We start from the raw sequence: 16,859 nt of genomic DNA on the forward strand, positions 1-16,859 counted from the left end.
AACTAAAGATCTCTATTGTGTAGAGGAAGGGGAGGTTTTGGGCAGGGCAGCGATGGGAGGAAAGCCCAGTTACAGGATGAGATGGGTGCCAAGAGGGGAGCAAGGTTAGTAAGCAGATTGGTGTTGAGGTCTGGGATTAAGCTGCAGGTGGGGAAGATGGAAAGTTGTTGTCTCATCAGTGATGGGACTAGAAACAAGCTAGTTAACACATTCATGCTAACATTTATTTCTAGACATTAGCATTCTTTTCATTTTAAGATCCTTCCTATGACCGTCTCTGTTCAGAGACCAATGGGAGGAGGGCAAATAAGTTCAACTCTCGTGCTAAGTTGAATTATTTGATGGTAGCTGCCTGAGGTGACTAATTTGGGGAACATTCTGAGGCCTCATCTAAGCTCCATGGAAAAGTATGCTGATCATTAGTGATGTCTGCCAACATCGGAGGGGTTTTGCAGTTCCGAGACAAATATAAGTGGCTTTGAGGCCAGATTGCTTCCCTAGGTTCTGAGTAAGGAGCTGGGCTCATGTTTGGCTCAGCAATTTTTCTGAGCCTGGACAGGTCATGGCAGAGTAGGAAGCTGTTTCCAAGTAATTTGCGGCAAGGTTCCTGCAACAGGTATTCTAGTCATCACCTTGACCCCCACAGTATGGCCATAGGAGGAAAACTTGGGCTTTTGAATCCATCTTTGTCTTTTATTGGCCATGTGAACTTAGGCAAATAACTCCTTTCAGTCAGAATCCTCATCTGTAAATAGAATTACTACTTTTATTTTATTTTATTTTTATTTTTTTCCAGCTTTTGCTCATTCAGTATGGTATTGGCTGTGGATTTTTATTTTATTTTTTGAGATGGAGTCTTGCTCTGTTGCTCAGGCTGGAGTGCAGTGGCGTGATCTCAGCTCACTGCAACCTCCACCTCCCAGGTTCAAGCAATTCTCCCTGCCTCAACCTCCCAAGTAACTGGAATTAGCGGTGCCCACTGCCACGCCTAGCTAATTTTTGTATTTTTAGTAGAGACAGAGTTTCACCGTGTTGGCCAGGCTGGTCTTGAACACTGACCTCAAGTGATCCTACCCACCTTGGCCTCCCAAAGTGCTGGGATTACAGGCACAAGCCACCATGCCCAGCCAGAAATACTGCTTTTAAAACCAAGAGGTAAAGTGCTTAACGTAGTGCCCAACAATTGTTCATTTATCTTACTTTATATTTTGATTTATTTTTAGGACTAAGCATCAATTTCCAGCTGGGTTTGCAGCTGGGAAGAATTATATAACTGCAATTTTTTCTTTTTGAGATGGAGTTTCGCTCTGTCACCCAGGCTGGAGTGCAGTGGCGCAATCTCGGCTCACTGCAACCTGCACCTCCTGGGTTTAAGCAATTCTGCTGCCTCAGCCTCCTGAATAGCTGGCATTACAGGTGCGCACCACAATGCCCTGTTAAATTTTTGTATTTTTAGTAGAGACGGGATTTCACCATGATGGCCAGGCTGGTCTTGAACTCCTGAGCTTATGATCCACCTGCGTTGGCTTCCCAAAGTGCTGGGATGACAGGCGTGATCCTGTAATCACACCTGGCCTATAACTGCAATTTTTGTGAAGATTTCACTAAGATGTTATATATGGAGTACGTGACATAGAGGCTTACTTGCAAATTGGTAGCATAAATGAAACACACTTTCGACAGTTTGGTGTTTCCAGAACATTTTTATGCACTTATACATACACATGTACATACTTACACATGTTAAGATTTTTATTATTCCCTCACATGATAGATTCATGCTATACATATTGTTTTGTGACTTCTTTTTCATTTACCAATGTGTCTTGGAGATTCTGTTATGTCATTGCTGATAGACCTGCCTATTTTGTTCAACTCTACATAGCATTTCATAGTGTGGATCTATCATAATTTATATGGTCATTCACTTATTGATGTCTATTTGTTTTCCTTCTTTTTGGCCTTTAGAAACATATTTCTGGCTGGGCACCATGGCTCAAGCCTGTAATCTCAACACTTTGGGAGGCCAAGGTGGATAAATCACTTGAGGTCAGGAGTTCGAGACCAGCCTGACCAACATGGTAAAACCCCGTCTCTACTAAAAAAATATAAAAATGAAGGCTGGGCGCGGTGGTTCAAGCCTGTAATCCCAGCACTTTGGGAGGCCGAGGCGGGTGGATCACGAGGTCAAGAGATCGAGACCATCCTGGTCAACATGGTGAAACCCCGTCTCTACTAAAAATACAAAAAATTAGCTGGGCATAGTGGCGCGTGCCTGTAATCCCAGCTACTCGGGAGGCTGAGGCAGGAGAATTGCCTGAACCCAGGAGGCGGAGGTTGCGGTGAGCCGAGATCGCGCCATTGCACTCCAGCCTGGGTAACAAGAGCGAAACTCCGTCTCAAAAAAAAAAAAAAAAAAAAAAAATATAAAAATGAGCCAGGTGTGGTGGTGCAAGCCTGTAATCTCAGCTACTGAGGAGGCTGAGGCAGGAGGATCACTTGAACCCAGGAGGTAGAGGTTGCAGCGAGCCAAGATTGCACCACTGCACTCCAGCCTGGGTGGCAGCAAGATTTTGTCTCAAAGAAAAAAAAATTTCTGGGAACATTTTTATACCTTTCCATTCATATACCGATATTCCTAAAAGTGAAATTACTGGGTCAAAGCATATATATATTTTACATTTTAATAATTACTGCTAAAGGTTAAATGGATTTATATTCCCACTCTGTTTCTGAAAATTCGACTAGGTAATTTGATATGATTCATTTGAGGCTCTCCTATATGCTAATTTCTCAGTTGGTGTTGAAAATATCTGCAACATAAATTGCCTGAATTTAGTGCAAAAATACAGGTTATTCTTTTTCTTTCCTGGATTATCTTGTGAATAGTTTAGGATCTCCTTTAAAAATCAAACAGATTTATTTTCAAAGTGAAAAAAAGCCTAATTTTCAAAGGTTATTATGGAAAATAGCAGTTTCCCACCCTCAATCTCAAGAGTCAACCACCCTAAATTTTTTTTGACTCTTTTCCTCTACTTTTTAATTCCTTTCATTCATCTCCTTACACACCCTTAGTTCCTCTTGTTTAATCCTCTTCGTTTAGTTTTAGCATTCTTGGGGAGACTAGATCAACATCTAGTATTTACCTTATTACGGCAATATAAGTCCTATTCACAGTTGAGCTGTGTACTACAGACATTATGAATCCATTTATTTTCTTGTACAACTTTTCCCTGGGGCTGTTTCCTTATTTCTTATTTAATTAGTTCTCTGTGTACTAATCACTAATTCATTTCAAACTCTGCCAGGAGTGTAAATCTTCTCTTAGTAAGCTCATGTGCATCAAATATTCTCCCACTTCCATCTTTTTGGAAACATCTGTCTTGGAACATCTGTCCTGTGCTAAGCAAGACTGCTGGCTCTCTAGGCCTGTGGCACAGCTATTTTTATAGAATTTCTCTTCACCATTATTCTGGGCATCATTATCCTTTTCTGAGTTGGAAGCTCTGTTTCCGGGATTCTTTATCTTCCTATTTGGCAGTTTATTTCCCTGTTTTGGTAGAGCACGTTCTTTTTTTTTTTTTTAAACGGAGTCTCACTACTTTGTCACCCAGGCTGGAGTGCAATGGTGTGATCTCAGCTCAGTGCAACCTCTACCTCCCAGGTTCAAGCAATTCTTCTGCCTCAGCCTCCTGAGTAACTGGGACTACAGGTGTGTGCCACTACACCTGGCTAATTTTTATATTTTTAGTAGCGACGGGGTTTCACCATATTGACCAGGCAGGTCTCAAACTCCTGACCTCATGAACTACCTGCCTTGGCCTCCCAAAGTGCTGGGATTACAGGCGTGAGCCACCGCGCCCAGCCGGTAGAGCACGTTATTTAGTAGCTCCTTGAGAAACGGTGCAGGGAATTTTGTTGTTGTTGTTTTGAGAGCTTGCATGTCTGAAAGTGCCTCTATTCCACTTTTACACTTACATAATTGTTTACCTGAATATAGAATTGCAAATTGGAAATACTTGCTTCTCAGATTTGGAAGACATTGCTTTCTTGTCTCCTAGCTTCCAGTGTTGCTAAGTCCAATGCAATTCTGATTTGTGATTCTTTATATGTGACTGTTATTTCTCTCTGGAAGTTTTTAGGATGTTTTCTGTGTCGTTAGTAATCTGAAATATCACAAAAATGTGCTTGCAGTAGGTCTTTTTTTTACATCCACTGTGCTAGTATTCAGTATGTCTTTTCAGTTGGAGATTCATATACTTCATTGGGAACTTATCTTAAATTAGTACTTTGAAAATTTATTTCATTTGTTTTCCTCCAGTCTTTTTTTTTTCTTCTTAGAACTCTTATTATTTTGATGTTGGACCACATGAACTGATGCTCTAATTTTCTTATCTTTCCTATTTTTATCACTCAGTGTTTTGAATGAGTTAATATGTATAAAGCATTTAGGACAGTACCTGGCCAAGTTTATCTTCTGCTATACTTACTGAGATTTTCATTTTGGCTAGTACATTTTTGATATCCAAGAGCTAATTTACTAAATCTGTACTGTCCAGTATGGTATTCACTAGTCAATATGGGCATTTAATTTAAAATTAAATATAATTAAGCAGCCAGGCTCACTGGCTCACACCTATAATGCTAGCACTTTGGGAGGCCAAAGTGGGAAGATTGGTTTGGGTCAGGAGTTTGAGACCAGCCTGGGAAACATAGCAAGACCCTTGTCTCTACAAAAAAAGTTTAAAAATTAGCTAGGTGTGGTGGCACATGCCTGTAGTCCCAGCTACTCAAGAGGCTGAGGTGGGAGGATCGTTTGAACCCAGGAGTTCACAGTTACAGTGAGATGTGATTACACTACTGCTCTCTAGTCTGGGTGACAGAGCAATACCTTGTTTCTTTAAAAAAAAAAAAAAAGTAAGAAAGAAAATTAAATACAATGAAAAGTTAGTTCCTTAGTTGTATTAGCCACATTTCAAGTGATCTATGGCCAAATGTGGCTAGTGGCTAATATCTTGGACAGCACAGATATAGAACATTTTCATAATCACAGAAAGTTTTATCAGACAGTATTGCTCTAAATGATGTTCTTTTTAAAAATAATATCCTGTACTTGTTTCAAAGAGGCACTGTGTTATCTCCCTGAGGATACTAATGGTAACTTGTTTGAAGTTTCTTTAAAACTCTTTTATTCTGTTAGATTGTTCACATTTAATATTGGGCACATAAAACTTGATTGAGAGCTTTCTGTGTATGGATAGGGCATGTTGGTCTGGTAGGGATGTTTTGTTAGGGATAAATGCCGGTATCTTTACGTCCTTTCTTTTATGTCAAATTCTTCAGGGAAGAAATTTCCAGTCTCCTGACTGAAGAGTACAGGCTCACCTGCTAATATTCTGGCAGCTAAGCGTGGAAAGACAGGCTAGGAGTCTTACTGACCAACATATAGAATTTCTGTTTTTTCTTTTTGCTTTTAGTTGCACTTTTTGTCTTTCAATTCAGTCTTTATGTTTCACTATGTTCAGAAAAAAAAAAACAAAAAAACCCGCTAGTCTTCTGCTGAAGGAATAGCAGGGTGGTTTCCCAGCTAACTCAGAGTAGCAGGGATGGGATCAAACTAGGAGTCCAACTACATGTTTTGTGTGTTGATCTTGTGTCCTGCGACCTTGCTAAAGTCATTCATTAGTTCTGATAATTTCTTTGTGGATTGGAAATTTGTTTCTTAGTGTTTCAAGATGAGTCATGATACTTCATGAAAAATAATGAACATAGGTGGAATTTACTGCAGAATGAAATGAGCTGCTTTTCCTCTCTATAGAGCAGAGACACTACTTCAAATGGGGCAATAACTACTGAATTTTCATATGAAATGCTCCATTTTTCTAGTTATTAATTAAAATTGCTGGTTCACCTTCTCCAAGACCATGGAACCATGAGCTAATGACAGGTAGCCCATCACTTTGTGGTTATAATATCGTGATTATGATTTAAGAGCCAGTCTCCTCCTGGATCAACCAGCTGTTTCTCAGAAGGGAGAAATGTTGGATGACTAAGGGAAATTTCTTGTCAGAATGAGAAAAAACAGCACAGGATTCACTGTAATTGGGACAGTTGTAGGTTTACCAATATACCTTCTAAAGCTCTTAGGAGAAGAAATTCACTTCTTGTTCCCATTATTCTCACCCTAGTCCAGGCGACTATAATTTCAGTGTCTAGATTACTGTAAAAGTTTCCTGATTTATTTCCAGCTTTCTTTCCCTTTTAACCTGTTCTCTACATCGCAACCATGGTGATGTTTCTTTTGCTCTTTTTTTGCTTTTTTTCTTTTTGAGACAGAGTCTTGCTCTGTCTCCAGGCTGGAGTCATGGCTCACTGCAACCTCCGACTCCCTGGTTCAAGCGATTCTCCTGCCTCAGCCTCCCGAGTTGCTGGCATTACAGGCACGCACCACCATGCCCAGCTAATTTTTGTATTTTTAGTAGAAACAGGGTTTCACCATGTTGGCCAGGCTTGTCTCAATCTCCTGACCTCGTGATCCACCTGCCTCAGCCTCCTGAAGTGCTGGGATTACAGGTGTGATCCACCACAACTGGCCAGTGAGACTTCTTTGAATGCAGTGTAATTAAGTTACTCTTCTACTTAACTCTTTAGTGGTTTCCCATTGACTCTAGGACAAATTCACTTTGCTTAGCCTGGCTTACAAGGCTATTCATGAACTAGCCTTGCTTATTTTTCACTGTTTCTACACCTTTATACTTTATGGCTTAGTCTTACAGGACTTTAAAAATATTTTCAAGGCCGGGCATGGTGGTTCATGCCTACAATCCCAGCACTTTGGGAGGCTGAGGCAGGCAGATTGCTGGAGCTCAGAAGTTCGAGACTAACCTGGTCCACATGGCAATACCCTATCTCTGCAAAACATACAAGGATTAACCAGGCATTGTGGTGTACGTTTGAAGTCCTAGCTATTCAGGAGGCTGAGGCAGGAGAATTGCCTGAGCTGAGATTGTGCCATTGCACTCCAGCCTGGGCAATGGGAGTGAAATCCTGTCTCAAAAAAAATTTTTTTTTTCAGATTATGCACACACTGTTCCCTGCGTCTGGACCATGTTGCATGATTAATTCACTTTTCTCTCTCTTTCTCTCTCTCTCTTTTTTTTTTTTTAGACAGAGTCTTGCTTTGTTGACCAGGCTGGAGTGCAGTGGCATGATCTTGGCTCACTGCAACATCTGCCTCCCAGGCTCAAGCAATTCTCATGCCTCAACCTCCTGAATAGCTGGGATCACAGGTATGCGCCATGGCACCTGGCTAATTTTTGTATTTTCTTTTTAGTAGACACAGGGTTTCACCATATCGGCCAGGCTAGTCTCGAACTCCTTGCCTCAACTGATCCACCTGCCTTAGCCTCCCAAAGTGCTGGCATTACAGGTATGAGCCACTGCGCCTGGCCTAACTCACTTCTCTTCCACCCTCACCCACATCTTGTTCATCTATTTTCAATCCTCTTTCAGGTCTCAATTAAATGTCACTTCTGTTGGGAAATCTTGTCTGATCCTCCAAGTCTAGAATGGGTGCCTGCTTTTGTGTTCTCATAGAATGCTGTACTTTTTCTATCACATCACTTGTCATGCTGTTAGTTTACTTGTCTGTCTTCCCTAATATTTTACAAGGTCTTTAAGGGCAGGAACCACATCTGCCTTACTCAGCATTAGTTCACCATAACAGAGTGTTTATGTACTAATAGGTATTAATGGGTATTTATTGAAAAATTATTTATTGTATTTATGTGTGTGTTTCTTTCTGTGTGTATATGTATGTGTATCCTAGGTTTGATATTAACACACAGTAGGCACTTTAACATTTGTTGACTGACTGGAATCATACCCTCTTCCTTCACGTACATGTATATATATATATATATATATATATAGAGAGAGAGAGAGAGAGAGAGAGAGAGAGAGAGAGAGAAAGAAATTCAATGAGAAAAGCAAAGTGCAATCTGTTTTAAAGATGTAGAGCCTGAGATATGGAGAATCAATGTATCAGTGAAGGGATTATAATTTGAACTTTATTTTTCTGAGTCCTGTAATACCACTCTGAATATGATGCTTAACTCCTGAGTTTTGCTTCGTTGCCAAATGTGTTCTACCCTCAAGCTTTTTCTCAGAATTTAGGCTCCATTTCTTTCATTGCCTGAGACTCATTAACTCCCAGGTTGGAGTCAGGACCATCAGTGACATATTTGAAGTTTAGCAATTTTTTTTTTGAGACATAATCTTGCCTTGTCACTCAGGTTAGAGTGCAGTGGTGCACATCATGGCTTACTGCAGCCTCAACCTTTCAGGCTAAAGGGACCCTCCCACCTCAGCCTCCTGGGTAGCTGGGACTACAGGCATGTACCACCATGCCCAGCTATTTTTTAATTTTTTGTAGAGAGAGGGTCTTACTATGTTGCCCAGGCTGGTCTTGAACTCCTATACTCAAGCGATCCTCCCACCTTGGACTCCCAAACTGCTGGGATTACAGGTGTGTCACCATGACTGGTCAGCAATTAAAAAAAAATTTTTTTTAATACAAGGTCTTTCTCTGTCACCCAGGCTGGAGTGCAGCTGCAGCGGCATGATCTTGACTCACTGCAACCTCTGCCTCCTGGGTTCAAGCGGTTCTCGTGTCTCAACCTCCCGAGTACTGGGAGGATCACAGATGTGCACCGCCATGCACAGCTGTTTTTTTTTTTTTTTTTTTTTTTTTAGTAGAGATAGGGTTTCGCCATGTTCACCAGGGTGGTCTGGAACTCCTGGCCTCAAGCAATCCAGCTGCCTCGGCCTCCCAAAGTGCTGGATTACAGGCATGACCGACAGTGCCTGGCCAGCAATTCTTTTATGAATACTCTGGCAGTACATTAGGAACAGCAATCAGGCATGGAAAATTAAGTAGAGATGATTTGGAATGTAGGTAGATGTTGGGTGACCCAAGGTCAGGGGTCACTTAAGTCATTATTGGAAGTTAAGTGATGCTAATTACTCACTGTCTTTTCCTTCTGGCTTAAATCAACTGCAAACTAGGTGCCACAAAGCGTTCCAAATTGAAATGACATCAAATGACTCTCAAAGTTGTCTCTTCTCTTGTGGAACTGAATTTACCTGTATAGTCACAGGTAGAGAAGGAGAAAAAGGAGAATAGAGAGGGAAAGAACCTCTGCCTTTTAAAGAACCCATGATCCAGTGAATGGTAGTGCTCACCAGTCAGATTATCTTCTTACCTTTCTCTTGAATTGTGAGAGTCAGAGGCACTGTCCCCTTTCTCAGAACTTCCCTGAGAGGGTAGAAGCATTGGCTAAACTGCCTTTTATAAACATGTAATAAAGTACTTTAATTATCAGTGTTCTTAAGTTTAATAATATACAAAGAGGTTGAGAGTTCTCACTGTTCTCTTGAATTTGTTTTTGCTGTTGGGATTGCTGTTCCTAGATTGGTACATAGTATGCACTTTAACATTTGTTGGACTGATTGACTGGAATCACAAAGTTAGTTTATTAGGACAGCTTATTTGGGTCCCTAGGATTTCATAAGTCATATCATGAAAATATGCCCTTAAAAAGTATTGTTTTAAGAGATGGGAGGTGATACCTCATTGTGGTTTTGCTTTGCATTTCCCTGATGATTACTGGTGTTGAGCACTTTTTCATATACCTGTTCCAACCAATCATGGATTGAAAATATTTTAAAAGACAGTAGGGCCAGATGCAGTGGCCCTACACACTGCACACTTATAATCCCAGCACTTTGGGAGGTGGAGGTGAGAGAATCACTTGAGCCTGGAGTTTGAGACCAGCCTGGGCCACAAAATGAGACGGGTATGGTGGCACATGCTTATGGTTCCAACTACATGGGAGGATCACTTGAACCGAATAGGTTGAGGTTACTACAGCACTCCAGCCTGGGTGACAGAATGAGACCATGTCTCAAAACAAACAAACAATAGCAATACAAAAATTAAAAATAATATACATACAAATAGAGTACAACTTTGTATTAGGTTATTATAGGTAATCTAGAGAGGATTTAAAGTATACAGGAGGATGTAGGTAAGGTATATGCAAATACTATGCCATTTTACATTAAGGACTTGAACATTCTTTGATGGGGGGGTTCCTGGAAACCATCCCGCACTCATACTGAGGTATGACTGTGTATAAAACATGCATAAAATTTAGAATTATATACATAATCCATATCTCTATAAAATCTATTTTAAAATATAGATTATAGGAGATTATACGTATACTCTTCTTTGATCTTCATAGTCTATTTTTGAAACAATTTTTTATCAATGCGTAATGTACATAGTTTTGGGGTACATGTGATAATTGAATACATTCATATAATTTCTAAAGATTAGGCCAGGCACGGTGGCTCATGCCTGTAATCCCAGCACTTTAGGAGGCTGAGATGGGCAGATCACCTGAGGTCAGGAGGTTGAGACCAGCCTAGCCAACATGGGGAAACCCCATCTCTACTAAAAATACAAAAATTAGCCAAGCATGGTGGCACATGTCTATAATTCCAGCTACACCTGAACCTGGGAGGTGGTGGTTTCAGTGAGCTGAGATTGCACCACTGTACTTCAGCCTGGGCAACAGAAAGGATTCCATCTCAAAAAAAAAAAAAATCAAATCAGTATACTTGGGATATCCATCACCCTACATATTTGTCTTTTCTTTATGCTAGAAACATTCCAGTTATCCTCTTCTAGCTATTTTGAAATGTACAGTAGATTATTGTAAATTATAGTCACCCTGCTGATCTATCTAACACTAGGTTCTATTTCTTCTAGCAAACCATAGATTTGTCTGTTTTTTATGGGTACATAGTAGTTATATATATTTATGGGATAAATGACATGTTTTGATACAGGCATGCAATGTGTAAAAATCACATCATGGGGAATGGAGTATCCATCCCTCAAACATTTAACCTTTGTGTCAACAAATAATCTAATATATTCTTTTCAGTTATTTTAAAACATACAATTAATTATTGACTGTAGTCACCCGTTGTGCTATCAAATACTAAGTCTTATTCATTCATTCTTTTTTTTTGTACCCATTAGCCATCCTTACCTCCCTCACTGATCCCAACTACCTTTCCTAACCTCTAGTAACCATTCTTCTACTCTTTGTCTCCATGAATTCAATTGTTTTGATTTTTAGATCTCAAAAATAAGTGAGAACCTGCTAAGTTTGTCTTTCTGTGCCTGGCTTATTTCTCTTAACATAGTGACCTTCAGTTCTATCATGTTGTTGCAAATGACAGGATCTCATTCTTTTAACAGCTGAATAGTACTCTGTTATGTATAGGTACATTTAAAAAATTCATTCATCTGTTGATAGATGCTTAGGTTGGTTTCAAATCTTGGCTATCGTGAACAGTGCTTCAATAAACATGGGAGTGCAGACATCTCTTTGATACACTGATTTCCTTTCTTTTGGGTGTATACCCAGCAGTGGGCTTGCTGTATCGTATGGGAGCTCTATTTTTAGTTTTTTAAGGAACCTCCAAACTGTTCTCCATAATGGTTGTACTAATTTACAGTCCCACCAACAGTGTATGAGGGTTCCCTTTTCTCCACATTCTTGCCAATATTTGATATTGCTTATCTTTTAATTATAAGCCATTTAAACTAGGGTGAGATATCTTAATGTAGTTTTGATTTGCCTTTCTCTGGTGATCAATGATGTTGAGCACCTTTTCACTTGCCTGTTTGTCATTTGTAAATCTTCTTTTGAGAAATGTCTTTTGAAATCCTTTGCCTATTTTTAAATCAGATTATTCGATTTTTTTCTTTTTCTTTTTCTTTTTTTTTTTTTTTTTTTTGAGATGGAGTTTCACTCTTGTTGCCCAGACTGGAGTGCAATGGTGCAATCTCAGCTCACCACAACCTCCGCCTCCTGGATTAAAGCGATTTTCCTGCCTCAGCCTCCTGAGTAGTTGGGATTACAGGCATGCACCACCACACCTAGATAATTTGTGTGTGTGTGTGTGTGTGTGTGTGTGTGTGTGTGTTTAGTAGAGACGGGTTGCTCCATGTTGGTTAGGCTGGTCTCGAACTCCTGACCTCAGGTGATCCACCTGCCTCGGCCTCCCACAGTGCTGGGGTTACAGGCGTGAGTCACCATGCCCAGCCTATTCTATTTTTTTTTTTCTATAGACTTGTTTGAGCTCCTTGTATATTCTGGTTGTTGATCTCTTGTCAAATGGGTAGTTTGCAAATATTTTCTCCCATTCTGTGGGTTGTCTCTTCACTTTGTTAATTGTCAAACAATATGTTTATACTCATTAATCAACTTCTCTTTATCCTTCCCTCCCTTTGCCTTTCTTAACCTCTGGTAACCACCAGTCTACTCACTATCTTCATGAGATTCACTTTCTTAGATTCCACATATGAATGAGAAGATGTGATATTTGTCTTCCTGTGTTTAGCTTATTTCATATAACATAATGACCATTAGTTCCATCTATGTTGCTGCAAATGACAGGATTTAATTCTTTTTTTATGTCTGCACAATATTTCATTATGTATATATATATCACATTTTAATTTTTAAATTTCCAACTTTTATTTTAAGTTCAGGAGTATATGTGCAGGATGTGCAGGTTTGTTACACAGGTAAATGCGTGTCATGGTGGTTTGCTGCACAGATCATCCCATCACCCAGGTATAAAGTGCAGCATCCATTAGCTGTTCTTCCTGATGCTCTCCCTCTTCCCAGCCCCCATCCTCCAACAGGCCCCAGTGTGTGTTGTTCCCCATCATGTGTCTGTGTGTTCTCATCATTCACCTCCTACTTATAAGTGAGAACGCACATATACCACATTTTCTTTATCCATTCATCTGTGGATGAATACTTGGGTTGATCCCATGTTTGGCTATTGTGAATAGTGCTGCAATAAAACATGGGAGTGCAGATATTCCCAATGTATTGATTTCCTTTCTTTTGGATATATAACCAGTGGTGGAATTGCTGGATCATATAGTAGTTCTGTTTTTAGTTTTTTGAGGAATCTCCATACTATTTTTCATAGTGACTATACAATTTACATTCCCGCCCCTATGTATGAGGGTTCCCCTTTTTCCAAATCCTCACCAGCATCCAGTATTGCCTGTTTTTTCTGAGACATTGTGGTTGATTTGCATTTCTCTGATGATTAGGGATGTTGAACATTTCTTCATATACCTGTTTGCCATTTGTATGTCTTCTGTTGAGAAATGTCTCTTCAGATTTTACCCATTTTTAATTGGATTATTTGTGTGTGTGTGTGTGTGTGTGTGTGTGTGTGTGTGTTTTCCTATTGAGTTGTTTGAGCTGCTTATATATTCTGGTTTTTAATCATTTGCCATATGGACAGTTTCCAAATATTTTCCCCCATTCTGTGGGTTGTCTCTTCACTTTGTTAATTGTTTCCTTTGCTGTGCAGAAGCTTTTTAGCTTGATGTAATTCTATTGTCTATTTTTGCTTTGGTTGGCTTTGCTTTTGAGGTCTTACACAAAAAAATATTTGCCCAGATCAATGTTCTGGAGCATTTTCCCAGTTTTTCCTTTTGATAGTTTAATAGTTTCAGGTCTTAGACTTAATACTTTAATCTATTTTGATTTGATTTTTGTGTATGTTTCATTTTGCTGCATATGTTTATTCAATTTTTCCAGCACCATTTATTGAAGAGACTGTCCTTTCTTCAGTGTATGTTCTTGGCACCTTTATCAAAGATGAGTTGGTTGCAAATGCATGCATTTATATTTGGTTCTTTATTCTGTTTCCTTGGTCTGTGTATCTGTTTTTATGCCAGTACCATGTTGACTTGACTACTTTAGCTTTGGAGCAAATTTTGAAGTCACATAGTATCATGCCTCCAGCGTTGTTCTTTTTGCTAAGGATTGCTTTGGCTATTTGGGATCTTTTGTGGTTCCATATAAGTTTTAGGATTTTTGTTTTCTATGTCTGTGAAGAATGTCATTTCTATTTTGATAGGGATTGCATTGAATCTGTAGATTACTTTGGGTAGTATTGTCATTTTAACACTATTAATTCTTCCAACCCGTAAGCATGGAATATCTTTTCATTTTTTGTGTCCTCTTTAATTTCTTTCATCAGTGTTCTATAGTTTTGCTTGTATAGATCTTTCACTTCTTTGGTTAAATCAATTTCTAGGTATTTTATGTTCTTTGGGCTGTTATAAATGGGATTGCTTTCTTGCTTTCTTTTTCAGATGGTTCATTGTTGGTGTATATACATGCTATTGATTTTTGTATGTTGATTTTGTACTCTGTAATTTTATTGAATTTGTATATCAGTCTTAACAATTCTTTTGGTGAAGTCTTTAGTTTTTCTAAGTATAAGATTAGTGTTTTCTGCAAATAAGGATAGTTTGACTTCTTCTTTTCCAATTTGGATGCCCTTTGTTTTTTTCTTTTTCCTATTTACTCTAGCCAGGACTTCCAGTATTATGTTGAATAAAAGTGGTGAAAGTGGGCATCCTTGTCTTATTCCACATCTTAGAGGAAAGGCCTTCATTTTTTCTTCATATAGTATGTTAGTTGTGGGTTTGTCATATACAGCCTTTATTATTTTGAGGTATGTTCCTTCTATATATAGTTTAATGAGCATTTTTGTGATAAAGGGATGTTGATCTTATTGAATGCTTTTTAAGCATCTGTGAAAATAATCATATGGCTTTGTTCTTGGTTCTGTTAATGTAATATATCACATTTATTACTTTGTGTATGTTGAACCATCCTTGCATCCCAAGGGAGAATCCCACTTGATCATGGTGAATGTGTTGTTGAATTTGGTTTGCTAGTATTTTGTTGAAGATTTTTGCATCTATATTCATCAATGATATTGGCCTTTAGTTTTCTTTTTTCATTATGTTCTTGTCTGGTTTTGGTATCCAGGAAATGTTGGTCTTATAGAATGAATTTGGAAATCTTCTTCTTCTTCAATTTTTTTTTTGGAAGAGTTTAAGTAGAACTGGTTGGTATTCTTTAAATGTTTGGTAGAATTCAGCAGTGAAGTCATCAGGTTCAGGGCTTCTCCTTGATGGGAGACTTTTTATCATGGCCTCCATCTTGTTGCTTGTTATTGGTGTGTTGAGGTTTTCTATTTCTTCATGGTTCAGTCTTAGTAGGTTGTATGTGTCCAGGAATTTATCCATTTTTTTCTAGGTTTTCCCATTTCTTGACATATAGTTATTCATAATAGTTTGTAATGATTCTTTGTGTTTCTGTGGTTTTAGTTGTGTTTCCTTTTTGATTCTGATTTTATTTCTTTGCGTCTTTTTTTTTCCCTTAATCTAGCTAAAGGTTTGTCAATTTTTGCTTATCTTTTCAAAAAAATCAACTTTTTGTTTCATTGATCTTTCATATTTTTTGTCTTAATTTCATTCATTTCTGCTCTGATCTTTATTATTTCCTTCTACTAATTCTGGGTTTAGTTTGTTCTTGATTCTCTAGTTACTTGAGAAACTAGGTTCTAGTAAAAGTAGAATCAGAGACAGTCTCAAGCAAACTTTTAGAGACTGTACTCCTAGACTTTCATACTGTACATTAAGTTGTCTGTAGGGCTATTGAGAGGATTAAATGAAATAATGTGTTCATTTAATCCGTGCTTGGCATATAGGAAAGCTAAATATAGTGAGCTGCCATTTTTTTTTCTTTTGAAGAAATCCCTAATGAAATGTTTGAAAATATGATGGGATCGTTAAAAGTTGTGAGCTGTGGAGAATATCACAATTTTAATGTTGATTTCTGGATTATTAATGTGACAGTGCTTCTGTGAGATACAGAAGGAGAGAATTCTCTATCTGTTTGGAGACTTGTAATAGTCCAGTTGAGTGTAAGGAGAGATCCTCCATCACTAAAACAGCCTGAAAGAGAAGGGAATTTTAAGATAACTTTGATAAGTCAAGCAGTAACATTTATGGAACACCTAAAGTGCACAGATAACTGCTGGTTACTGTGAGAAAGAAAGGAAACTAACATTCCCTGAGCGCTGATGACAGGTGCCATTACCTTTTTTTTCTTTAGCTGCTATTTATTGAGCACCTTCTATGGGCCAGACACTTGTATATAATTATTTTTCATTCTCATAACAATATTGCAAGGCAGGTGTTATTTTTCTAAGTGAGGCTCAGAGGTAAGAGACTTGCCTACAGGAAAGAGAGGGAGAGAAATATTTCCAGGGCTTAATCTCAGACCTCTCTGACTTCAGAGCCCATATTGGACAGAGAATCTTAGTTTGAACCTTAAAAGTTCCATGAATTTTTGAAATTATAGGCACAATTTTGTGGGGAGATGGTCATTTAGCATAGACTCTCAAAAGGATTTATGACCCCCAAAGAGTTAAGAAGCATTGTCCTAGACTGTCAGAAGGACCGTAAGAAATCAATCTCACTGTCCTCATTTCAAATTTGGGCAAACAGTGGCACAGAGACGGGAAGACATTTGTTATAGAGTGACTCAAGTGGCAGAGCCTGTGCCAGAACCCAGTCCTCCTGGTCCCGGGGCCCCTGTACCTCTCTTTTTGAGGCCCCACATGAGTACAGAGAAGCCTTGAGTAGCGTGGAAGAATTATAGTGTGTAGAACCAGATCTCCTTTAGACTGTCTTGGCAAGAAGTCAGTTAGGCACCTCTGGAGAGAGATGTGTTAACTCTTCAAGGACCAGGTACTAAATTAGTACTATTTGGTAAATTGCTACTTTATAGGGTACCATTAGTAAGTGACTGCTCTAACGTGAACTAGAGTGTAGAAGAGCAACCCAACCATCCAAGGGCCTGCTTCCTGCCTAGTGTATAGTTTTC

Source organism: Aotus nancymaae, unplaced genomic scaffold, assembly GCF_030222135.1.
Source record: "Aotus nancymaae isolate 86718 unplaced genomic scaffold, 86718_ANA_hifiasm-v0.15.2.pri h1tg000010l, whole genome shotgun sequence".
Lineage (NCBI taxonomy): Eukaryota > Metazoa > Chordata > Mammalia > Primates > Aotidae > Aotus > Aotus nancymaae.